Source organism: Bos taurus, chromosome 6 (assembly GCF_002263795.3).
Source record: "Bos taurus isolate L1 Dominette 01449 registration number 42190680 breed Hereford chromosome 6, ARS-UCD2.0, whole genome shotgun sequence".
NCBI lineage: Eukaryota > Metazoa > Chordata > Mammalia > Artiodactyla > Bovidae > Bos > Bos taurus.
In genome coordinates, this window is record NC_037333.1 from 47,920,305 (window position 1) to 47,947,088 (window position 26,784).

The 26,784-nt window shown below is 36.5% G+C and overlaps 1 non-coding gene across 1 annotated transcript; it reads left to right on the top strand.

The window, feature by feature from the left end:
* Window positions 1-3,288: 3,288 nt before the first annotated feature.
* TRNAW-CCA (transfer RNA tryptophan (anticodon CCA)) lies at window positions 3,289-3,360 on the top strand. The gene has a single exon. It is a non-coding gene; the product is annotated as a tRNA-Trp (tRNA).
* The last annotated feature ends 23,424 nt before the right edge of the window (window positions 3,361-26,784 follow it).

Here is a 26,784-nt window from a genome sequence, read left to right on the forward strand (position 1 = left end):
ATTGACCTTCTCACTGCTCCTATCCAGACCCACTTTTGTTGGTCTCCCTAAGGGAAAAGTCAGTGCTGCAATCAATTAATATATTGAAAATACAACTCTGTAACAAGCTAGTTTGAAGTATTTTGTATCTGACCATGTTTAGTTCACTAAACATAGTAAAATATGGTAAAACTTTGTGTGACTGCTCATTTTTTTGCTGGCTAACGCTATATAAATAGATTTTAATTTGAATTTGCCTAATACATGAGTTTCATGGTCTCCAGTTAGGTGACTTGACATACCAGAATCCACCTAAAAGCCATAGCATAAAGGAAGTCCAAGTTGAGGTTGACACTGAAAAAAAAACAGAGAGGAGAACTGTGAAACAAGAGGCAGTACATACAATCCAGAAACAGGGCAAATATTCCAGGAGATTTCATATGAGAGATTGAACACAGCAAAGTTTATTTATTTGAAGTCTAGATTATCATCAGTCTAAGGAGACTCAGAAAAGTTCATCCTATGATAGATTTGTATGAGTTTTTTTGTTGTTGTTGCTTTTGCTTTTTTAATGTTATTGATACACATTCCATATTTGGTACAAATCTAGGCCACGAGTTCAGGCAGGCATGAAGTGTGACTTTAGAGCTATGTGACAAAATCATTTCTATTTTAAACTCAGTTCTGACAGATGATGAAAAGTAAAATCAGTCACACTGAAATTTATCTCTGGCAACTGTTGTAGAAACATGTGGCCATTATTGGTCACGTTTTCATTCTGGTCCTCTCAGGTATACCTGGTCCCTCCCCATCCTTTGTTAAATGAAGGTTGTGCTTATGTTATACCCTCTTCCCAAATATGAAGTTTTCTAAATCTAGCTCTAGCAAAGCTCACAAGTGATTCTTTTGGGGACCATACTAATACCTTTAGAAGCTCTCTGGTGGAGCTTAGGCCATCTCTATCTAAAGACATCAACCTTAATTTCTAGCACTACTTTCCATGTGTTTCTGGGCACAGGATTTTAATATCCCTGGAATATGTTTCTGAAGTTTCAGATCCCACAAAAACCTATCTGAAGTTTCTCTTCTCTTTCTAGTCCCTTGAGTTTGGGACTGAAATATATATATATATATATATATATATATATATATATGGCATAAACAAACAAATTGCATGGTTAACTTGTAGGATAGTCATTGTGTCAGAGTATGTAAAGAATATCTAAACTTGGAGGAAGCTTCATTATATTTATCTGAAGTGTCTTGAGGCCAGTGGGTTCTCTCACAACTGTTCATTATATCCATTTATGGTGTTTGAGGCATGGATGTTATTTATCACCATAACATGTTAACAAATGCAAAAAACAGTGAATATTCAACTCTACCAAAATGCATCTCATCCTGTTCTATACACTCTTAGACAACAGTTTCCCAACTTTGCTTTATATTATAATTACATATGGAGATTTATATTTTCAGAAATTCTGATTTAATTGGTCTAGGTTGGAACCCAGGTTGAACTAGTATAAATTAGCATGTCTAAGTTGTTCTAAAGTGCAGTTGTGTGTTGAAAACCACTGCCTTAAAAAAACATCTGTGTGTTACTCATCATTTGCATATGTTGAACTTGAACTTCCATCAGGATGCACAATAGAAAGATACTGCATTTTGTTCCTGATGAATCTCTCTGATCTCTCTCTGTCTCTCTGCCTTTCTGTCTCTCTTGCTCATCCTGTCTGTCTCTGTCTGTCTTTCTCTCTCCTATCTCCTTCCCTCCATCAGTATCTCTGGTAGGAAAAACAACTGGTCTGCCCCCTCCAACTGGTTTGCTGAGCCTTAACTTCTTGATCATATTCTGAGTTCCACTATCACTCTGATTCCTTTTTAATATTCTAGTGGAGCACCTATAAGGAGTGGGTAAGATGGAGGCTATCAAAAAAGGAAATAAACATCATTCTAACTCAATTTTCCTTTCAGAACTTAAGACATTCTGTCCCTGCTCCAAACTCATGGACTAAAGCTGACCAATACCCTTTTGAGTCTCCTGAGTGATGATTGTTTTTGTTGTTCAATTGTTAAGTTGTGTTTGACTCTTTGCAACTCTATCAACTGCAGTTCACCAGGCTTCCCTGTCCTTCCCTGTTCTGTATCTCCCAGAGTTTGCTCAGACTTTTGTCCACTGTGTTGATGATGTCATCTAATTATCTCATCCTCTGGTGCCCCCTTGTCTGCTTGCCCTCAATATTTCCCAGCATCGGGATCTTTCCCAATGAGTTAACTCTTTGCATCAGGTGGCCAAAGTGCTGGAGCTTCAACTTCAGCATCAGTCCTTCCAACGAATATTCAGGGTTGATTTCCTTTAGGATTAGCTGATTTGATCTCCTTGTAGTCCAAGGGACTCTCAAGAGTCTTCTCCAGCACCACAATTCAAAAGCACCAATTCTTTGGCACTCAGCCTTCTTTATGGTCTAACTCTCACACCCATGCATGACTACTGGAAAAGCCATAGCTTTGACTATATGGACCTTTTCAACAAAGTGATGTCTCTACCTTTTAATACACTATGTTCGGCATAGCTGCATTCCAAGGAGCAAGCATCTTTTAGGTCTGTGGCTGCAGTCACTGTCCTCAGTGATTTTGGAGCCCAAGAAGATAAAATCTGCCATTTCTTCCACTTTTTCCCCATCTATTTGCCATGAAGTGGTGGGACCAGATACTATTATCTTGATTTCTTGAATGTTAAGGTTTAAGCTAGATTTTCCACTTTCCTTTTTTACCCTCATCAAGAAGCTCTTTAGTACCTCTTTGCTTTCTTCCATTAGAGTGATATCATCTGCATATTTTCAGTTTTTGGTATTTCTCCCAGCAATCTTGATTCTATCATGTGATTCATCCAGCATGGCATTTCCCATGATGCACTCTGCATATAAGTTATATAGGCAGGGTGACAACATACAGCCTTGGCAAACTCTTCATAATTTTGAACCAGTCTATTGTTCTATGTTCTTATTCTGAATACAGGTTTCTCAGGATGATCTGGTATTCCCAACACTAATAATTTTCCACAGATTTTTGTGATCCACAGAGTCAATGAAGCAGAAACAGATGTTCTGCTGGAATTCCCTTGCTTTCTCTATGATCCAATAGCAATTGTATCTCTGGTCCCTCTGCCTTTTCTAAATCCAGCTTGTACATCTTGAAATTCTTGGGTCATGTACTGCTAAAGCTTAGCTTGAAGGATTTTGAGCATTACCTTGCCAGCATTTGAAATGAGCACAATTACATGGTAGTTCAAACATTCTTTGGGCTTCCCTGGTGGCTCAGAGGTTAAAGCATCTGCCTCCAATGCGGGAGACCCGGGTTCGATCCCTGGGTTGGGAAGATCCCCTGGAGAAGGAAATGGTAACCCACTCCAGTATTCTTGCCTGGAAAATCCCATGGACGGAGAAGCCTTGTAGAAGCCTGGTAGGCTACAGTCCACGGGGTCGCAAAGAGTCAGACACGACTGAGCGACTTCACTTTCACCTTCAAACATTCTTTAGCATTGCCCTTCTTTGGAAATGGAATGAAAACACATTTTCCAGTCCTGGGCCCTACTGAATTTTGGAAATTTGATGACATATTAAGTACAAAACTTTAACAGTATCATTTTTTTAGGATTTTAAATAGCTCAACTGGAATTCTATCACTTCCTCTAGCTTTGTTCATAGTAATACTTATCTTAAGGCCCACTTGACTCCACACTCCAGGATATCTGGCTCTAAGTGAGTGACCACACCATCATTGTTTTCCAGGTCATTAAGACAGGTTTTGTACAGTTCTTCTGTGTGTTCTTACCACCTCTTCTTAATCTCTCCTGCTTCTATTAGGTCCTTACCTTTTCTATCCTTTATTGAGCCCATCTTTGCATGAAATGTTCCCTTAGTATCTCCAATTTTCTTGAAGAGACCTCTAGTCTTTCCCATTCTATGGTTTTTCTCTATCTCTTTGTATTGTTCACTTAGGAAGGGTTTTTTTTTTAAATCTCTCCTTGCTATTCTCTGGAACTCTGCATTCAGTTGTGTTATCTTTCCCTGTCTCCTTTGACTTTTGCTTCTCTTCTTTTTCAGCTATTTGTAAGGCCTAATCAGGCAATCACTTTGTCTTCTTGCATTTCTTTTTCTTGGAGATAGTTTTGGTCACCACTTCCTGTACAATGTTATGAACCTCCACCCATAGTTCTGCAGGCAGTCTGTCTACCAGAGCTAATCCCTTGAATCTATTCATCATTTCCACTGTGTAATCATAAGTTATTTGATTTATGTCATACCTGAATCGTCCTAGTGGTTTTCCCTACTTTCTTCAATTTAAGCCTGAATTTTGCTATAAGGTGATCATGATCTGAGCCACAGTTAGCTCCAGGTCTTGTTTTTATTGAGTGTATGGAGTTTCTCTATATTTGGCTGCAAAGAATATAATCAATCTGATTTCAGTGTCGACTATCTGGTGATGTCCATGTGTAGAGTTGTCTCTTGTGTTGTTGGAAGAGAGTGTTTGCTATGACCAGTGTGTTCTCTTGACAAAACATCATTAGCCTTTGTCCTGCTTCATTTTGTACTCCAAGGCCAAACTTGCCTGTTACTCCAGGTATCTCGTGACCACCTACTTTTGCATTCCAAATACAAATGAGTGATGATATTGCTACATTTGTTGGGAACGGGTCCAGATGAACATGTGGAAAAATGGACTTGAACGTGAGAGTACATTCTTAAGCCCATGAGTTGAGTCATACTATACACTCAGCTTTGCTCTTTCATCATTGTCAGCCCTCCAAGAGCCCAGTAACCTGTGGCAGTTGAGTTATAGTGTTCTTTATGAAGGCTGCTTCAACCATAGGCCTTTTTGCTGTTTTTCTTTGAGCCAGTTCCCCTCAAAGCATTTTATCATCTTGTCTGCTGAAACTCCTCCACTTCTCATATCATTTCATTTGTATGTTCCCTATGCAGCAGCATCTAATGATCATGTAATAATATGGAAGAAGAGGCAGACATGTACTTTGAGCAAGACCTTTTCTAAATAATGAAATAGCTGGTATAGAATTAGAAAAGAATTGAGCATTTCAGTTCTAGAAGTCAGAAAAAAATTTCTCAGTTGAACTAATCATCTGTCTCTTTGCATGCACATCCTTTTATTGTAGATATTTGTCTCTAGACAGGCCTCCACAGTTAAATAATCAGCACAGTTACAGCCACAGTTGTGTCTTATATATTTTGCTCTTCATTGTAATACTTGGAAGCAAAGCTACCTGGGTAGAACTAAATCTGTTGTACAGATAATATTTGAAATCACACTGCAAATTAGAAATACATGTGAGCATACCCTATCAACACTAGAACACACTTGTGGGTGCCAGAGTGGGGATGGGGGTGGATGCACTGGGAGTTTGTGGCAAGCACATACAAACAATTATATGGAGAATGGACAAAAAACAATATCCTAGTTTATAGCACAGAGAACCATATTCAGTATTCTATGATAAACCATGGTGGAAAAGAATATGAAAAGAAAGGTGTATATATGCATAACTGAATCACTTTGTTTCACAGTAGAAATTAACACAGCATTATAGATCAACTACTTCAATAAAATAAACAAACAAAAAAGAATACTCTACCAATGTTAAGTAAAATGGCTTGCCTTTATAAAGATTTTCTTAGGTACCAAATATGCAAAAAATAAAGTGATGAATCAAGAAACATGCTTGTTGTAGTATTTTATGGCTAATGTATTTTGACTTTTTGAGTAAGGACTCAAAGCCACATCACTCAACAGATGCTTGATTCATTAAAGCAAATATGTGATAGCATGTTTACTTTCTCTCAGTTCTTGTTGTCATCAGGATGTAAGTGTCAGTCATCTCCCCCATGTCAAGTACACTTCAGAGAAATGTAGCTGATGTGCTTAGAAGACTTTGTATGTTTTCTTTCAGGCTCTTGAGGTTAAAAACTTAGCAATTTTCCTTTGTGAGATAGTACTTGAGATTTAACATCAGAATGAAGGATGAATTCAAAAGACAAGAAGATCAGGAGGTTTGTGGGTAGGGGGAATGTTTTAAATATTAGCCTATTAACTTTCTATGAACTAGCTAGATAAAGATGATGTTGACACTGTCTCTTTTCATAACCTTCAACTAATATGGTCTGAATCTTAAAAAAAATAAGTTCTCATTGAAGAATTTTGAGTGTTGAGAACTATTTCACATGGAGTGGATGGAAACATAATTTTATTCTCTACTATTTCACATGGAGTGGATGGACACATAATTTTATTCTCTACTAACTAATTAGATGTGCTTCTAATGAACAGTGTTCACATATTCCCTTGTCCCATCAAGCAGGTAAATTCAAGGAACTACTTGTTACTTCTGGATACTATAAAGTTTCATCAGTCTTCTCTGATTAATAACAATAACAACAACATGCCAGATAAAAGGTGAAATAATTCTTCAATGACAACATTGTCTCTCACATGATAATTTCAGGTTAAAATGCTCTAGTCCTTCTATCCTCCTTAATGAGAATTTCTAAATCCTCAGAATATAGCAAAACAGACCAGCATGCATAAACACAACGAATGTTGAATGAATATACATAGAAAAAACCTAATTAAGGCTGGATAAACAGATATGTGAACAAATAAATTCATGAAAACAAAAACAATGGTGACACTGAGACATAACAATTATATAGAAAAATTATTTAAAATTCAGCCATTCCTGTTATTGGATCATATTATCCACATTTGTCTGTATACAGCCACAGTTTCCTACTCAAGATCATTTAAGTAGATTTCCCATCTTGATTACAATAAAAAGTGCTATACATATTTTCTCAATTTCAATGTTTTCTTCTTCAAAGCCATAGTTTTACATCTTTGCATGAAATTTTTCTTTTGTTGGTTACAACAGGTTTTACTTTTTCTTGTCTTTCCTATTTATAGAAACCAATACCAACAAAAGTTTTAAGACTTCTTCAAACTCCAGTGAATTTTCACTGGGGTTGGCATTTTCTCGACGAAAGCATTCAGCCAATTTGAATAACATGTTGGTAGTGATTTTAGATTTGTTCATCCACAGTCTGTATGATCAGTGATGCTAAGGGATGTATTTAAGAAGACACGTGGGATATATATCATGTGTATGATTCTGAAACCAGCTGTTCTATAAATACTTCATTTGGTTTGTCGTTTGAATATTGCTTGGGTGCCTCCAGATGGATTTAGTGGACATTTAAAATCAATTCTCTATTTTGGTCTTTCATTGACTGGAGAGTAATTATGCAAAAGCTCATACCATCAGAATCACTCACTTAAATAAAATCTGAGTGAATATGAGCATCTTTCCACCTGTGTTCTTAATGTTTCTTCTATGTTTACCTACTAAATCATATATCATATAGCACTGGACATTTTTTGTTAACACGAATGTCTTCTTTGTTTATCTTAGAAGCAAGGACTAAGCATACCCAATTCTAAATGCATATGCAATATACATAGACATGTGTGCATTGCTGTTATTATTGTTTCTTGAATTCATTATTTACTTGATCTATATGTTTTATAGCTGCAGGGATGCTAAAAAAGAAAAATAGAAAGATATGAGGTGGCTTTGAGTAATGTGGCTTGGTGCGTGCTAAATAACTTCAGACTCATACAACTCTTTGCAACCCTATGGACTATAGCCTGCCAGGCTCCTCTGTCCATGGGATTCTCTAGGCAAGAATACTGGAGTGGGTTGCCATGCACTCCTCCAGAGGATCTTCTCCACCAGGAAATCAAACCTGCCTCTCTATGATATCCTATAATAGTAGGCAGGTTCCTTACCACCAGCACCCCCTGGTAAGCAAACTCAACACTGACCCTAAGTTCTATGTTCTGGTTTATGGATGTGGAATAGTGCCTTAGTTAAAAACTTGCTTACCCATGAACTAGTCTTGATTAACAGATTCATATTGATTAAATTCACAAAAGTTGGCATATGTAAGTCAAGATGCATTCCCTTAACTTGCTGTTGCCTCTATGACAATATCCTTCATTCCATCCAAAAACATTCTTTTGGATATCCAAAAAATGTTTCTTATCTGTGAAGCCTTCCTTGCCCTCATGTACACTCAGCATCATGGTAGATATTTGTACTTGACATTTAAAGAGCACTAGTCATACTAACTGGCATCTATTTGTCTCTGTTTATTCTACTACTTGAGCCCTTTGAGACCTTAACTCAGCCTCCATCATATATCATATGCAACAGAGTACCTGATCTATTATGGGTACTCCACAGATGACATTGGTACTTACATCTATTTATTTACTACATAAGTAGATTTACTAGTAGTATATTAGATTTACTGAGATTTATTAGCATATTAAGATTGATTTATTACATAAGAGGTTGAGCATCTTCTTTCTCTGTGTCTTCTCCATAAATTATTGTCAATGTACCTAAGAAGACTCCCCCAAGAACCTTGAGATGATAAGCTAGATGTTCTTTTATTTGGGGTTATATTCCTTTCCATGGATAATTCAAATACAGGAAAGAGTAAATTCTTGCAGTTAAGATCAGATATATCTCTATAGACAGATAAAGCTATGATTAGTCCAGCTTCCTTAATTATAAATGGGTTCTGCAGGATCTATTATTATTGTGGCTATGAATACCAGGTTTTATGAGAGAGCTCAATAATTTTAACAAATTAAAGCATGAAATAAACAGCAGATATAGAATAATTAGATCAGAATAAACCAGGTTCCACCTGTCTCAACCATAACATATATAAATGCAAAAGTATTTCAAATGGATCATTGGCATGTTTTTGTCTAAGTCTTTTCACAGCTGCAGTGAAAGTGGAATTATGGAAATGATTAGCCTCGGGTCTATCGTCATTCATCTTGAGCCCAGGATGCCAGGAGTTTGCAGCTATTATTGTATCATATCCAGCAATTTACTCCAATGAAGTCTTGTGGAAATCCTATATAATGTTAGAAAGATGTGAATTTAAGCTGTATAACCATGCAGTGCACAGGATGAAAGGTAGTATAAGCTGTGATCTACAATAACTGGCATCTTAACACATGAGCATGACTAGGCCTGTGTCAATGAAGAAATCCATTCAAGACTATTAGCTTCAGTTCTGGTATATGCAAGTTATCATTATCTACTGGTAATACAATTGATGAATAAATGATTCATTATAGATACAGATGCAATATGTATAACATTTGAAAATACTGAACTATTCATAAGTGTAATATGGGCATCAAAGTAAGTATGAAATTATTGCTAAATAGATAAAAGAAAATTATTGAATGGGAAGCCCCCATTTGAAAGTATTTTAAACAGCCCCACGGCTGACAAATTATGTATATAAGTCATGGAGATATATTTGTCTAGCATATCAAGCTCACAAAACCCACATATGCTGAATAAAATGGAAGAAATAGAAATGTTAGGTGCATAAACTTTATAAAATTAATGTATTAAATATTAATATGAAGCCATAGTGCCAAGAGGTTTTTCCTGCAAAGAGAAACTTTTTTTTATTTACCTAATAAGCTTGTGTGCAAGTGTTCTCAGTAAGGACAGTTAGCACTTCTGAGAGAACATTCAATCTGCCTGGCTCTCCAAGTAATAGCAAATTGAGGGTACAGATGATAGAATCTTAGTCCTGGATGGGAGCTCAGAAATAATTTAGTCTGCATAGATGAGGGCCCTTAGGTCCAGAGCTGTTGAATGATTCACATAAGTTCACATAATTGCCTAGTGACAGAGCTGGGATTAGAACCCCTGTCAGATGACACAGAGTAGAGGGCCCTGGGCTACCCCTCCCCAGGGCAGCTAGAAAATGACTGCTAACATATCAGCCTGACCTTGATGACTTAAAATTTACTTCTCAGAATATAACACAATTATGGAATAGTAACCCAGAAGCTGCTTTAAAGTTTATTTCTGTTAGAAATTAGGGGCTATCTGGGGCTGATTTTAGGAAAAGTGACTGTAAAGAAGCATTTGTGTCTTTTTCCAAGGCTGTTAGGTGCCTGGGAAGGGAATTCTTGGGAGAGACAGATGGCTTTTGTGCTCTAACATCCTGTTCAATCACCAGTGGGAAGTGTGAGAGTTCACATGATCACTGAGCTCAGTTGGGTTACATCTGAGTCCTGAAGCAACAGAAGACATTAAGGAAACACTGATGCATAATGCTCCCCAGTCCCCAGACCTGCTTTCTTAAGGTAAATCCAGGGAGTTTAGACATTTAAAAGATCAGCTCTTTCAAGTGGTTTATAAATCAGACTTACCCTAGAAAGCTCAGTGGGGCTCCCTCGTCAAGCTGCCTTCTCCAGATGTTGCTAAGAGAACAGCTGTGCTGACCAGCTGACAGAAGGATTCAAGAGACTGATGGACTGTTCAGGGAAGACAACCAGCTGCTTACGGAAACAACATCTGGGTTTGGCTCATTGGAATCAGTGTCAATATACCAAGAGAAATTTCAGATTTATCTGAGGAGATATCATGTTTCTGAAGTTTTACTTCGACCATCATCCCAAATTAGGGTGTGGTTCTCATGTCTACTCTGTCTTGTGACTATCAAAAGGGAGGAAAGACTATAGTTTAGATTATTTGCTACCTTTTTTTGTACTTTAGTTCACTTTGTGCTAGAAGACATATAGGTGCAGTCTCATTAAATCATCTCAATGATCTGAGGAAGCTTCTATCAATAACTTTGTTTTGAAAATAGAGAAACAGAGACCCAGATATGGAAGTTCAGTTCAGTTGCTCAGTTGTATCTGACTCTTTGCAACTTCATGGACTGCAGCACACCAGGCCTCCCTGTCCATCACCAACTCCTGGAGTTTACTCAAACTCATGTTCATTGAGTTGGTGATGCCATCCAACCGTTTCATCCTCTGTCGTCTCCATCTCCTCCCACCTTCAGTCTTTCCCAGCATCAGGGTCTTTTCCAAGGAGTCAGTTCTTCCCATCAGGTGGCCAGAGAATGGGAGTTTCAGCTTCAGCATCAGTCCTTCCAGTGAATATTCAGGACTGATTTACTTTAGGATGGACTGACTGGATCTCCTTGCAGGCCAAAGGACTCTCAAGAGTCTTCTCCAACACCACAGTTCAAAAGCATCAATTCTTCTGGGCTCAACCTTCTTTATGGTTCAACTCTCACATCCATACATGACCACTGGAAAAACCATAACTTTGACTAGATAGACATTTGTCAGGAAAGTAATGTCTCTGCTTTTTAATACGCTGTCTAGTTTGGTCATAACTTTTCTTCCAAGGAGCAAGTGTCTTTTAATTTCATGGCTGCAGTCACCATCTGCATTGATTTTGGAGGCCCCCCCCAAAATAAAGTCTGTCACTGTTTCCATTGTTTCACCATCTATTTGCCATAAAGTGATGGGACCAGATGCCACGATCTTAGTTTTCTGGATGTTGAGTTTTAAGCCAACTTTTTCACTCTCCTTGCTTTTACTTTCACCAAGAGGCTCTTTAGTTCTTCTTCGCTTTCTGCCATAAGTGTGGCTGTCATCTGCATATCTGAGATTATTGATAGTTCTCCTGCAATCTCGATTCCAACTTCATCCAGTCCAGCATTTCTCATGATGTAGTCTGCATTTAAGTTAAATAAGCAGGGTGACAATATATAGCCTTGACATACTCCTTTCCCGATTTGGAACCAGTGTTGTTCTATGTCCAGTTCTAACTGTTGCTTCTTGACCCGTGGACAGATTGCTCAAGAGGCAGGTCAGGTGGTTTGGTATCTCTTTAAGAATTTTCCACAGTTTGCTGTGATCTACACAGTCAAAGGCTTTGGCATAGTCAATAAAGCAGAAGTAAATGTTTTTCTGGAACTTTCTCACTTTTTCTATGATCAAATGGATGTTGGCAATTTGATCTCTGATTCCTCTGCCTTTTCTAAATCCAGCGTGAACATCTGGAAGTTCATGGCTCACATACTGTTGAGGCCTGGCTTGGAGAATTCTGAGCATTACTTTGCTAACATGTGAGTTGAGTGCAATTGTGTGGTAGTTTGAGCATTCTTTGGCATTGCCTTTCTTTGGGATTGGAATGAAAACTGACCTTTTCCAGTCCTGTGGCCACTGCTGAGTTTTCCACATTTGTTGACATATTGAGTGCAGCACTTTCACAGCATCCTCTTTTAGGATTTGAAATAGCTCAACTGGAATTCCATCACCTCCACTAGCTTTGTTCATAGTGATGCTTCCTAAGGCCCACTTGACTTCACATTCCAGGATGTCTGGCTCTAGGTGAGTGATCATACCATCGTGATTATCTGGGTCATGAAGATCTTTTTTGTACAGTTCTTCTGTGTATTCTTGCCACTTCTTCTTAATATCTTCTGCTTCTATTAGGTCCATACCATTTCTGTCCTTTATCGAGCCCATCTTTGCATGAAATGTTCCCTTGATATCTCTAATTTTCTTGAAGAGATCTCTAGTCTTCCCCATTCTGTTGTTTTCCTCTATTTCTTTGCATTGATCACTGAAGAAGACTTTCTTATCTCTTCTTGCTATTCTTTGGAACTCTGCATTCAAATGGGTATATCTTTCCTTTTCTCCGTTGCCTTTTGCTTCTCTTCTTTTCACAGCTATTTGCAAGGCCTCCTCAGGCAATCTTTTTGGAATTTTTTTTTCTTGGAGTTGGTCTTGATCACTGCCTCCTGTACAATGTCACGATCCTCTGTCCATTGTTCTTCAGGCACTCTGTCTATCAGATCTAATCCCTTGAATCTATTTGTCACTTCCACTTTATAATCATAAGGGATTTGATTTAGGTAATACCTGAATGGTCTAGTCTACAGATATGGAAATGACTAACCTAAATTCTTTTTGGTATAATATGCAGGATTGAGATTAGAAACAGGTCTGTCCCACTCTAAAGTTCATGGTCTTTCCTCTGGACCACTCATTCCTTCATATTCTCTTTCTTTTATTCTATATCTATCTGAGAAGACTGAATTACAATTTTATAAAATGGTGGAAATACTAACCTTGGATTTTCAGATGATATTCTTACTCAGTTATAAGAATGAAGATACAATATTCCAGATGGAGAGATTTAAAACAAGTTACAGCTGATAATGTGTTGTCTTTCTAGCTCTCATTGCAGTTTCAAGTGCAGGAGGAATAATTAAAGGATTTGAAAATGGTAACATGACATGCTTCATTTACTATAGTTAGAAATCATGGAATAGCAAATAGCAGACAGGATACTTAAGCAAGACAGAATCGGGAGCATCTTGTCTTGGTCCTTTATACATGTAGGTTGCTATGTTAACAAGAGGTATTTAATCTGAGAGGGGATTAAAGAAGGTACTCTATTATTTTAGTTAGTAAGATGGAGTGAAGGTTTCCTTCTCTGAGAGCAAGTGAAAGATCAATATTATCTTATGACCTAGTGGTCACCATTTGGCTAATAAAATACTGCAAGATTAATTTCTTTCTTTGTGAAATGGTTTTTTCCCTTTACTTTTTCCTTATATTACTCTATAATACAAAAGAACCAAAGCTGTGAAAGAGGAGGAAGTGTCCTAGTATCTATGACAATGCTACTCTGAAGATCACAGAGATTAGAGTCGAGCTCAGTGGCCTGATTATGTCCACGAAGCACTTTTGCTGCAATTTGCTGCCTCTTTTTATTCTAAATAGAACCCATAATTAACACTACATTGGGTTGGCTAAGGTTCACTAAAGCTGGACTCTATATATAACCTTTTGTTATTAAAGAATATACATATGTTATATTTCTATACCCCATTTGGAGATAGAAGTCAGACAGCTGCTTTATTTTTTTTTTTCTTCCCCATATTGAAATCAAACTTTCAAATTTCATATACAGTCAGAAAAACAACAGCTCTGATGGAATAATTTTTAAAAATTATTCTAACCACAGTTAGCACACTGATTACAGAAATTGGAAAAATAATATTTGACTGATCCTTATCAATGTCCTATCCAATTAAAAGGATTGATGCATTTCTTGTAGACATAGGACACATGTCTATGGGAAGCAACAGCTTACTGCTTTGAAAACTAAAGGGCTCTAAGACACTCTGTCACAAGATAAAGTTCTTGTATGAATAGCAGAGATAGATTCATTTAATTTAAATATCATCCTGATTTGTATTTCAAAATAAATAAGGACTTTTTGAAGCATGCATCAAAATAGTTGTAGGGAAAACAGCATTTTGGGGGAAAAAACCTAAATTATACAATTTCTGAAAAATAAATGGCTCATGTGCTGTAATCTGAAATGACCATTTCATTTATCTGTATACATTGTTTCATACAATATATGGCTATCAGGTTTCATCAAATTTTTAAAAGGATTTTTTAAAAGGAAAGATAATTGAAGCAAAAATGATGCTTCTAACCTCAGCTGATTTGACATCCCAATTAAAACTTATATCTCTAATGAACATTCTGGGTAGATAAAATCAGAACACATTGGGTGTAAGATATTCTAGCCAGAGTGTAAAATGTGTCCTTCAGAAATCCTAGATTTGTTCCCTCTCCAATTTCAGACCCCAGGGAATTGTTTTATCTGCCCAACACCCTCTCCTCATTTTCTTTAAAAATGGTTTCTTTTTTTGGCTACACAGGATGAGAAAATTAATCTAATTTATCTCTCTTTGGTCCAAGCAATCAATGGTCAAATGACTTGAACCAAACCAGCTAGACTTCTTCCCTCTGATTTTAAATTCTGCAACAGGAAGACTAGATTTTCTTTGTAGGTGAAAGGCTGTTAGAATAAAAGAACAAGACACCTAGTGCCATATTTTTGATGTTCAGAAGAAGTCCACACACATAAAGGGAACATGAAGCTGATCTGTGAAGTAAAGCAGAGAGAAGACGCAGCCCTAACTCAATCCAAGTCCTGACTCCCAGGCTACCCTCAGTGCTACTCAACTGCCACTCATTTTATGGTTGGCTTACATGATCTAATAAATTTCCATTTTACCTTAAGTTGACTCAATTTATTTTATTTTAATTATAATAAAAATACTTATTAATTCCCTTAATACACTGCTTACTTCTTCCAAGAAGGGGATGTGAGATCAAAGAAAAATCTCTTCACCTTCTCCACACCTCATTTTCTCATCTGTAAAATGAGGGTGTGGTTCTAAATAATGTCATATTCATCTAACTTGCATAGTCTGATTCCCTCTTAACCCACAGATCTGAAAACTTGTCACACTTAAAGTTGCTGCAAGTGTGATAGATGCTGGCAAGAATTTTTAAAAATGCTCTTGCATTATCCCATTTTTTGCAGTCATTTTTATTCTAATATCTCTGCTTCTCAACTGTTTCTCTTATCACTGAAGAGGTAGTTACACAAATTTACTCAAAATGTGGAATTCAAAGCTAACCTCTGCTTTCTCCATTTCTAAGGTTGATACAAGAGTATCATGAGGGCTTCTGAACAATTGTTCAACAAAGCTAAATCCCACTCGTTTTAGAGAGTTACTCCCAAACTTTTCTAAAGAAATATCTGTAATAGGCAAAGAGTTAACTATATTTTCTGTAGGGTTCTAGATCTCTGTGACCCTGAAACGAACTATCACAAGGACAAAATATATTGGAGACTTGGCTCCAACATAAAGAATCCAACATAAATTGTATATTCTATTGAATAAAACAAAAGCAGTGCTTTCATTTACTTAAAATGAAGTGAAATGTATTCTTCAGACAGATACATCATGTTTTACTTTTGATGACTCTAGCGATAAAGACAGAGAAGGCAATGGCACCCCACTCCAGTACTCTTGCCTAGAAAATCCCATGGATGGAGGAGCCTGGTAGGCTGCAGTCCATGGGGTCGCTAGAGTCAGACACGACTGAGCGACTTCACTTTCACTTTTCACTTTCATTTTTCACTTTCATACACTGGAGAAGGAAATGGCAACCCACTCCAGTGTTCTTGCCTGGAGAATACCAGGGATGGGGGAGCCTGGTGGGCTGCCGTCTATGGGGTCGCACAGAATCAGACACGACTGAAGCGATGCAGCAGCAGCAGCAGCAGCGATAAAGAGCTCACCTGCCAATGCATGAGACTCAAGAGATGCAGGTTCTGCCCCTGGATCTGGAAGATCCCCTGGAGAAGGAAATGGCAAACCACTCCAGTATTCTTGCCTGGAAAATTCCATGTTCAGAGGAGCCTGGAGGGTTACAGTCCATTGGGTTGCACAGAATTGGACATGAGTGAATTGACTTAGCATGGCTCGGCATCCTGAATATATTAATGGACAGGTGATTGAGAGGCTTTTAGTATTTATGGCTCCTATTAAACATGTTTTCTGAAAGTGGAATCATATAAAGCCAGTTGTATATATCAACACAACTCAAATCATCTCATCAGGTTTTCTTCATCACATTGTTAAGAAAATCAAAAGCACAGTAGAGACATTTGAAGAAACAGAGAGCTCAGGGAAAGTTCAAAGCAGGAAGCAAACTCAAAAGGATACATAAATACCTAGGAAACAGTTTCAAAGCAGGGAGTAACTTAAGAGAAAACAGAAGTAAGAATTTCTCATGTGATGTGGGGCTGCACTCATACCCAAAACATCTCTGCTGCTATCCCAGGGGAGGAAGAGTGGACAGTAGCTATGGTAAAAACAAGCAAATGAACAAATGAAAAAAAGGTGGGAGCATCAGGGAAGACAGAAGCTTAGAGAAACAGAGTGAGCCTGAGACAAATGAGAATTCCTGGAGCTTGATTTCAGAGAAACCTGCCTATGGAGGATGAGAGCTATTGCTTACTTTCAGAAACTTGCTAATTTTTACTGATCACGTGGCATTAACAGATTGTTGCCTAACTTTGAACATTTTTAAAGTAGAGGAACTTTTCTGTCAGTTCTGATATGATAATTACAGAAAACACATCCTTTAATTGAACATCCTTTAATGGAATCACTTGGCCAGGAATCCAAATAGCAAAATGCCTATTTTGCTAGTCTATGTGCAGTAGAAGTTATGCAACATGTTTATTTTCAGAAAAGAGAATAGAAAGTAAAGTAAAAACCACCCCCAGGTGACCACTTTTAGCACTTTTAATTTATCAAAAGAGGTGAGGAACACACATAAAATACACATTTTTAAATTAATCTCCATTGGGTGCAGAGAGAAAAGAGCTCCTTATTCTTCTAATGGGCTAAATTTGATGTTATTGACACCCTCGTACTATGTCAATTGCTCAGTGTATCTCCCTAGATTGTAGTTTCACAGACTTCCTTTTTTTTGTTGTTTCTTACTTTGCAAATTTATGTTATATTCCTATGGATGTCTATGCTATCTTACAAACCACTTCTGAAATAATAACTGTAATTTCAATGAAAACAATACATACATACTCTGTCTACTACATGAGCATGTCTAATTGTTTGTAAGTGGACCACACCTTGCATATATTAGGCAATAAATACATGAATTCAGTTTAAAAAAAATTGAACAATTAAGCTCGATGAAGTGAGGGTAGACATTTCTTTTTTAATTCATTTTGTGTCTCCATGGACCGACTCTGTGGTTCACATCGAACAGGTATGAAACAAATGCTTGTTAATAATGAATAAATTAATGATTATATAGATGAATCAATAAGTAAATAGTTGTATGTACTAACAAAAATGTTGCTGAATACAGAGTTTAATTGCTAAGTCAGATTATCTAGTTCTACCAAAATTTGACCTGGTAAACAGAAAAATGGCCCTAAAGATGTTGAAGTCTTAATCTCTAAACCTTACTTATATTACCTTACATAAAAATATGTATACCACATGTGAGTAAATTAAGGATTTGAGACATCAAGCATATCCTAGATTATCCAGGTGGACTTAATATAATCACGAGTGTCCTTCAGTTCAGTCGCTCGGTCGTGTCCGACTCTGCGACGCCATGAATCTCAGCAGGCCTGGCGTGCTGCGAGTGTCCTTAAAAGAAGGCAACTGGAGGTCAAAATCAAAAAAAGGTCATGTGACTTTAGTAGCAGAAAGAGAAAGATTTGAAGATGTGACTCTACTAGCTTTGAAGATAGAAGAGGAGGCAAAGATCCAGGGAATGATGGAAGCCTTTAGAAGCTGGAGAAGACAAGAAAACAGGTTGTTCCTAGAGCTTCCAGAACAAAAACAGCCCTGCTCACACCTTGACGTTAGCCCAGTGAGACCTATTTTTCAGACTCTGACCTCCAGAATTTGTCTTGTTTTAACAAATTTTGTGGTTAATTTGTTATAGTAGCAAAAGGTACTGAGTAGTAGATCTTTAATGATGTCTGGAATCTGAAATTTACCAAGTACCCTCAGTATTTCTGGGGCAGTAATTATCTAGAAAACCCTGGTATGTTGCATCCCACTCATTTTGTACTTGAAAAAACCAAAATGTTAAGATCTCAACAGTATCAGTCTAGACACAAGTTCCACAAGTTCAATTTGTCACGTTGCAAAAACATTTTTGGAAAAACAAACCAGAAAAACCTAAACTTATTAAAAATATATTCTGTTACTATATATTGATTTTCTCCTCTTGCTTTTACAAAGAGAACAACAGCTACAGCATGCTTTCACAGAGGGTGATTTGGATAATTCCTTCTATGCATTGTTTCAAGCAGAAATTCTCCTCCATCTATCATCTCTGCTTGTATTATTTCACATATTTCAAAGAAGTTCACATTTCATTGCAGGGAGCCAACACTGGCCTGTGCTACATCTCTAACTGTAAACCATGATGCTTACTTTCCTTTTTCCTGAATATATTGTAGGTGGTTTCCTTTACCTCTTTCTTGAAGAGTATGATAAATATGTGCTATGAGCACTTTTTTCTGTTTTATTCAAATAATATTACTAAATTATACTAACTGTGGTGTTATTAAATACATATAACACATTCAGAGTTTTACAAATTTTAGAGTCATTCATTAGGTATGCTAGTATTTTTTATTTTCTAAAAATATAAAATTTAAGATAGCATTCTAATACTATAATTAGTAACTTGGTTCAAATTTAGACTGCCGTCTATGGGTTGCACAGAGTCAGACACGAATGAAGGGACTTAGCAGCAGCAGCAGCAGAGAAGGCAAAAGTTATAATGTATGAAAGGAATCTCAGAAATGACTCTTCAAAACAATAGAATCTTAAAGCAAGTATTGGGAAGTCAGGCTCTGCTACAGATTAAAAACTGGAATTGACATGCTGTGTCTCCATATCAACTCTTTAATATCATTTAATGATCAGTTTAATTCCTACTGTTTGGTTAAGTTTGGCATCATTCCTACTTTTGCTAATATTTCCTTTGGTGCATCATTTCACATTACATATCTCTCTTTAAAAAGGAGGTTTCTCTAGGGGGACACATTTCAGTATAGATGCCTGCTTTCCTCTTTTCAGAGTGATTATTGAACAGTAATACCTGAGACTTTATGTTTATTATTTTCATTTTGTATTTGGAAAAATAATGGACTGAGAAATACACAGTTGTAAGGGCTTCGTTGTCATCTCGCTGCTTCCCATCGAATGCTCAAAGCCTTTATTTTAGTGACTATATTGAAAATTGAAATGCCATTCTTCGGATTTCAAGGACCTCACTATTAGACCAAGATCCTGAGCTTTGTTGCTGGCATATGTTGTTGTCTGAGACATTTAGAAACTAGACCTCTGTTGAGGACTAACTGTGCCTGCTTTACAACCTGATATAATGGATTAATAACTAGGAAAGAAAATTTGCCCTGTTTTCGCCAGTGAGGCTCTTGAGTAGTCACTCTTTTTCCTCACTCCTGTTTTACTGAGTGCAGAGATTTTTCTTGCCAGATGTACATGCAGTAGCAAAAACTGAAGCATCTCTCTCAGCTAATGAGCTTCAAAATATAAAAACTTGGGACAGTGACTATGGAAACTTTTGAATATGGTGACCTACCAGTGTTGAATGGATATGAGGTGACAATTCCTCCTTGAAGGCAGATCTTTACAAATGAGAGATGGTGAGATTGTATGAGGCCCACTCCAACTATCTCTACCTCAGTTTCCATCACTGCAAAGGCATACTCATCTAATTCACAGTTATATCACCAGAATTAATGAGAAATCTGAGTTATATTAAATTTTTCAGATATAGGCATTACATAAATAGAAAGTGCTTATTAAATGGGAAAAAGCTCAAGCAAGAGAGGCTAAACTTGATACATAAAATGTGGTCTCAAATGTGAGTAATTGACCAGAAATCAAATCTGGAGCCAATTACTGGACATCCAATCTGTGTCATTTGAGAAAAATTGTACAGAACATCCTCTGCTCATTTTCAACATTTGCTTATTACATGAAGTAGACAATTTAACACCAAATAAGGACATAGTTTTATTCCCTTCATGTATCATGTAGACTGCTAAAAAAATTTATATTAAATTGATAGTGTGAATCTTTCCTCAAATGATGATAATTGGATCTCAGATTCAAAGAATACCTTTCAGTTGGAAAGAAATGACCAAAGGAAATATAAAGGCTCTGTGATCAGTACACAGTATTTTATATTTTCTTAAATATTATATCAAGTACATTACACAGAGGGAGAAAACATTGATCCAAAACATATAAATGTCATTTAGCTTTAAAACATCACTTGTTTATATTTCTACTATTATTCATGCTATAAAGTCTCCATATAGCTGATAAGAACCCTAGTTAATTTTTATTAACTGTCCACTGAATATACAGTACTCTGCTAAGATATTGTGATGGACATGGGGTAGAAAAACAAGGACAAAAGCCGTCTGGATCCTTTAATCATAATCTGTATGAAAATTGTTAGTCTTATGTAAGAATGCCTCCATCTTAAGCATTTGTGTTTTTAGCAAAAATATTGAGCCTTTTAAGTGTCTTCTACGAACTGTGATCTAAATAAAACTATATTTAATATGGCAAAGAAATAGACTCAAATACATGTGGACTCACATCTTCAAACTTTGTCACTGGTATTTTGGTAGGAAAGCTATTAATGTAGAAATTTGTTTATAACATTGCACTCTGTTTAATGATGGAAATCTTTATCAAGTTGAGAGCTGTTAAGCTCTGAGAAATGTTTTACTGGAAATATATCTAAGAGAAGCTATATGAATTTTCCTTCAAAGAGAAAGAAAGTAAACATCACTTATCTGGGAAACAAGTTGAAGGTTAATTATAACATGATAAGATGTACATAAAGAATTCAAACACATCAGGATAACACATGATCCCCAAATAGAATTGTACATTTTTTGGTTAGGTGTGATTCTGAAAAGTGTTGTCTAAATGACTCATGCTGGATTTGAGTGATTCCCTCCATAACTCCTTCATGACCACTAAGAAGTCTTGTAGACGCCAAGGGAATATAAATTAAGCAGGTTCACAAATTCCATTAAGACCTGCATGTTATCCAACATGGTTGGTATTTCCATGCAAATAATTACTTGATATAAGTTATGGACAGGGAAGCCTGGCATGCTGCAGTCCATGAGGTTACCAAGAACACAGCTTGACTTAGCAACTAAATAATGAACAACATAAATTGTGAAAGGAAAAAGAAGGAACAAAATTAACATATTATTCAATAAAATCTTCACATGGTTTGGGGGACAAATACAATCTCTAGAAATTTTTTATAGCTAAACATTTTACAAATTTTTTTGTCCAGATATACGTTTATGCCTGAATCAACTCTGCATGTGCCCCTATACACTAATACACAAAGATATAAGCACACACACACATACACACCCCAAACATTTTATATTATTCTAAATATATGCCAGGAATTGTGCTAGATATTTTACATATATATATATATATATATATATATATATATATTCACTGCATTTTTATGTCTAGAATTGTATCTTAGTCTGTTTAGGCTGCTTTATACCATACTAAAGCACTACAGACTGGGTAGTTTATAAACAGACATTTATTTCTCCCAGTTTGGAAGGTTGGAAGTCCAGGATCATTGTGCATGGTTACATTCTGGTCAAGGCCCTCTCCTGAGCTGAAGACTGCCTACTTCTGTATTCTCATGTATTGGAAGGAGCTTGGGAGCTCTCTGAGGACTCTTTGAGAACACTAATTCCCTTCATGATGGCTCTGTCCTCGTGACTTAATTACCCCCAAAGCAGCACCTCCTATTACCATCACTTTTAGGGTTAGGATGCAACATACAAATCTTGTGAGGACACAATCAGCCCATAGTAAAGGGTAAAATATTGAGGTAATGTTTCCAATTAAAACTGGCAAAATTTAAGTGTAATGACTAAATAGTTAAGAGTTTAAGGATGAAGGTACTAAAATACAGAGTGGCTAGCAAAATTTTTTACATGTAAGATATTTTAAAACCCTTTAGGAATGAAGTAAATATAACCAGAAGATCTTAAGAACTTTATCTCAGAATGGAAAGTACTAAGTAATGCAAAATATCAAACTGCTCATTCTATTTAAATATCAATTTAAATATAAAACCCTCCTTTGAACCTTGGAAGTGTGGCTTTGCCTCTTAACTTAAAACGTAGCATTGGTTTTATTTATTGTTTCTTAAGTGTAAACATGTTCATCATTAAAAGGAATTTCTAAGTTTTTTCCTCCAAAAGCCACTTTCAGGATTTGTTTCCTTCAGCAAAGCAGTATCTTGATATAGAAGGGATCATGTACATTCAGGTGACCCTCCAGGCCATTGTATTTTAAAAGACATTGTATTTAAAAAGGTTTTTTGTTTGTTTTATGCTTTTTTTGAAAAAAAAATCTTATTGGAGTGTAGTGGATTTACCAAAATGTGTTAGTATCAAGTGTACAGCAAAGTGAATTAGTTATGCATATACATACTAGTTAGGCCTTCCCAGGTGGTGCTAGTGGTTAAAAAAAATCCACCTGCCAATGCAGGAGAGGTTAGAGTCACAGGTTCCATTCATGGGCCAGGAAGATCCCCTGGAGAAGGACATGGCCAACCCACTCCAGTACTCTTACCTGGAAAATTCCATGGACAGAGGAACCCCATGGGTGAACTACAGTCCATAAGGTCGCCAAGAGTCAGACATGACTGAAGCAAATGGACACACACATGCATACTAGCAGTTCAGAGGGTAAAGAATCTGCCTGCAGTTCAGGAAACTTGGGTCTTGATCCCTGGGTCTGGAAGATCCCCTGAAGGGCATGGCTACCCACTGCAGGATTCTTGTGTTGAGAATTCCATGGACAGAGGAGCCTGCCAGGCTATACTCCATGGGGTCGCAAAGAGTTAGACACGACTAAGGGATCAACACTTTCACTTTTCACTTTCATGCATACACATTCAATTTTTCTTAGATTCTTTTACCATATAGGCCATTACAGAGTATTAAGTAGAGTTCCCTATGCTATACAGTACGTCGTTACTAGTTATCTAGTTTATATATATTAATAGTAGTGTGTCAATGTCAATCTCAAAATCTCAATTTATCCCTTCCACTTTCCTTACCCCTAGGTGGTTTTAAGCTTGTGTTCTACATCTGTAACTCTATTTCTGTTTTGTAGATAAGTTCATTTACACCCTTTTTTAGACTTCACATAGAAGTAGTATCATATATTTGTCTTTCTGTCTTTTTTTTTTTGAACAAATGACTATAATGTAATCATACAGAAATAATGAAGTTAATGTACTCTATATTGTAGAATTTTGGTAGAATATGCAATAGCTAAAGTCAAAGGAAGATAGAGTTGTAAAAGTATTTTATATGTCTTAATTTATACATCAGCATTTCAAAAATGTCATATCCCAAAATGGTAATGTAGAGATTTATTTTGGTTTTATATATGCATACATCTAAATGTGCTAAGCTTGAGTTAAAAGTCCCCTTCTGTTTACTGCAGCTGCCTTATTCCTCTCTCTAGGAAATAGTATTTTAAGAAGAATAAAAAATTATTGCTTAATATTTATTTCTGCTTGAAAGCTCATTTAAATATATAGTTATATATATTTGATGTATATTTGTGTATATGTGTTATACTTATGTATTTCCAAATACATTTTCTAACAACCACAAAAATTTGGAATATATCAGATAATATAAAAACTCAAAAGTAGTTATTTCTCACCACAATGACTTGTCTTTTTTTTATTCTTATATGAAGAAGGTATAGAGAAGCCTGTTTTCTTAGACATGTTTCTTTTTGACTCATACTCACTTGTAGTGAGAAGTAATGTAGATTTCTTTATTTGGAATCTTGACTTTGGGGCAAGGTATATTCCAAAGTCAAAGTTTTTGTAGGGGTGAGTAGCTCAAATTTTAGATAAATAGTTCCAGAGATCATTTCTCCCAACTTTTTATTTTTTTTTCCCAGTTAGGGAGAATTAAATGCAATTTCAAATTCAAGTCTTTGACCCTGATCTACTAGAACATAAATATATCCAATACAGTTACATCAGTGTCTAAAGAACATTTTTTATTTCCTTGGAGGTGCTTCTTTTCATCGCTTCCAAGGAATAGACAGACTTAGTGAGTGGAAGACCATTTATGTGAGAGAATAATACCTAACAAGGGAATTTCCTAGATGGCTCAGTGGTATAGAATCTGCCTACCAAGCAGGAGATATGGGTCTGATCCATGGGTTGGGAAGATCCCCTGGAGGAGGCAAGGGCAATCAACTCTGTATTCTTGCCTGGAAAATCCTACGGATAGAGGAGTCTGGCAGGCAACAGTCTATGAGATAGCAAAGAGTTGGACACAGCTTAGTGACCAAACAGCAACATAATAGCTATCAAGCTATCAATATCTACATAATAGCTATCAAGCCAGGTTTTCCCCCAACTGCTATAGGAAGTTGATGGTAATGTGAAACAAGCATTTCAGAATTTGGAAAATAATAGATGTATGTATGCTGCTGCTAAGTCGCTTGTGTCCGACTCTGTGCGACCCCATAGACTGCAGCCCACCAGGCTCCCCCGTCCCTGGGATTCTCCAGGCAAGAACACTGGAGTGGGTTGCCATTTCCTTCTCCAATGCATGAAAGTGAAAAATGAAAGTGAAGTCGTTCAGTCGTGTTCGACTCTTTAGGGCGCCATTGCCTTCTCCGAGATGTATGTATGTGTTACTAAATTACTTTGCTGTACACTGTCTGAGCCACCAGGGAAGCCCTTGAAGCTAATACAACATTGTAAATAATTTTTATACAGTCAGTTAAACAAACAAACAAACAAACAACCCATTAATAAGGGACCAGTGAGAATAATAATAAATATTAGCAAATTAATGTGTGTTGCAAGTCATTGTTAAATTATGAATTATCTATTTATATGTGGATATTAGAATCCTTGAAAATCAAACATGATTTCTTTTATAAGACATAAACCTACTGTTTCCCCCTTGAGATTATAATCAAAACACTCACCAATCATATGAGAAAAAGGAGATTTTCTTTGAGACCATACATTCCCTCTCCCCCTTTTTCAGAGTGCTTAACTAAGTGGAAATTCTAGCTGTAATTGAACAGATTACTTATCTGTGAGCTACTGTACCTATTCATTTGGAGGACAAAATCAGTAGGCTTTTTAGGTACAATCAGATCTGTGATGACTTTACTTGTGCATGGTTTTAGTTAACCAATATTGTTTTTAGGAAAGTAAGCCCCAAACTTAGCTTTCAGTGGAATCTGACTTATAAGAATAGATCAGTATTTTGGAAATGTCATGTTCTTATTTTAATGAGTTTATAATTAAGCCAACACAGGTTGTTTTCTTTACAGAATCCCACCCACAAGGATTCTATTGATTTACTGTTTCATTATATGAAATAACATGTCAGGGTGAAGGTGAAGCAGAAAACAAATTATAATCTAATCTAAGATGTAAATCTATATTGGAGTGAGACCGCTGACCTGTGAAATACATTCAAGAAGTATTTACAAAATCATTCCTATTGTCAAAATGATGAAAGGAGATCTTCTCTGGTGTTGCAGTCAGGAGGGCAAATTCAGGAAGTTTCTAAAGGTACTTCTGAATTTAAAACATGAAAATAATTTGCACATATTTGTAATAATGAGAGATATGGGTGTTTTGATTGTAGAAGGAATAATTTAGTAACCCTTAACATTAGAAAAAGTAGGTTTGGGTAGAATAATGTTACAAGGAGAGCAACCACTTAAATGCATACATGTTGAAGACTATAGTTTAACTTTGTATGCATTTTCAAATGTCACTGTTGTCACTAAAATTATTTTGGGACTGTTATGTTGCCATGGACCTTGATCACATGGCAACCTTCTTCAAAAAAGGGTTCTTCATTGTTATCAAACGAAGTAATGTTTATCTATAGTCAAGGCATTTACAACTGTAAAGCAAGAAATTAGTTATCAAAGCCCAAGCTGGAATCAAGATTTCTGGGAGAAATATCAATAACCTCAGATATGCAGATGACACCACCTTTAAGGCAGAAAGTGAAGAGGAACTGAAAAGCCTCTTGATCAAAGTAAAAGAGGAGAGTGAAAAAGCTGACTTAAAACATTCAAAAAACTAAGATCATGGCATCAAGCCCAATCACTTCATGGAAACAGTGACAGAAAATTTTATTTTCTTGGACTCCAAAATCACTGCAGAGGGTGACTGCAGCCATGAAATTAAAAGATGCTTGCTCCTTGAAAAAAAATCTATGACCAACCTAGATGGCATATTATAAAGCAAGGACATTACTTTGCTGACAAAGGTCCATGTAGTCAAAGTTATGGTCTTCACAGTATTCACGTATGGATGTGAGAGTCGGACTATAAAGAA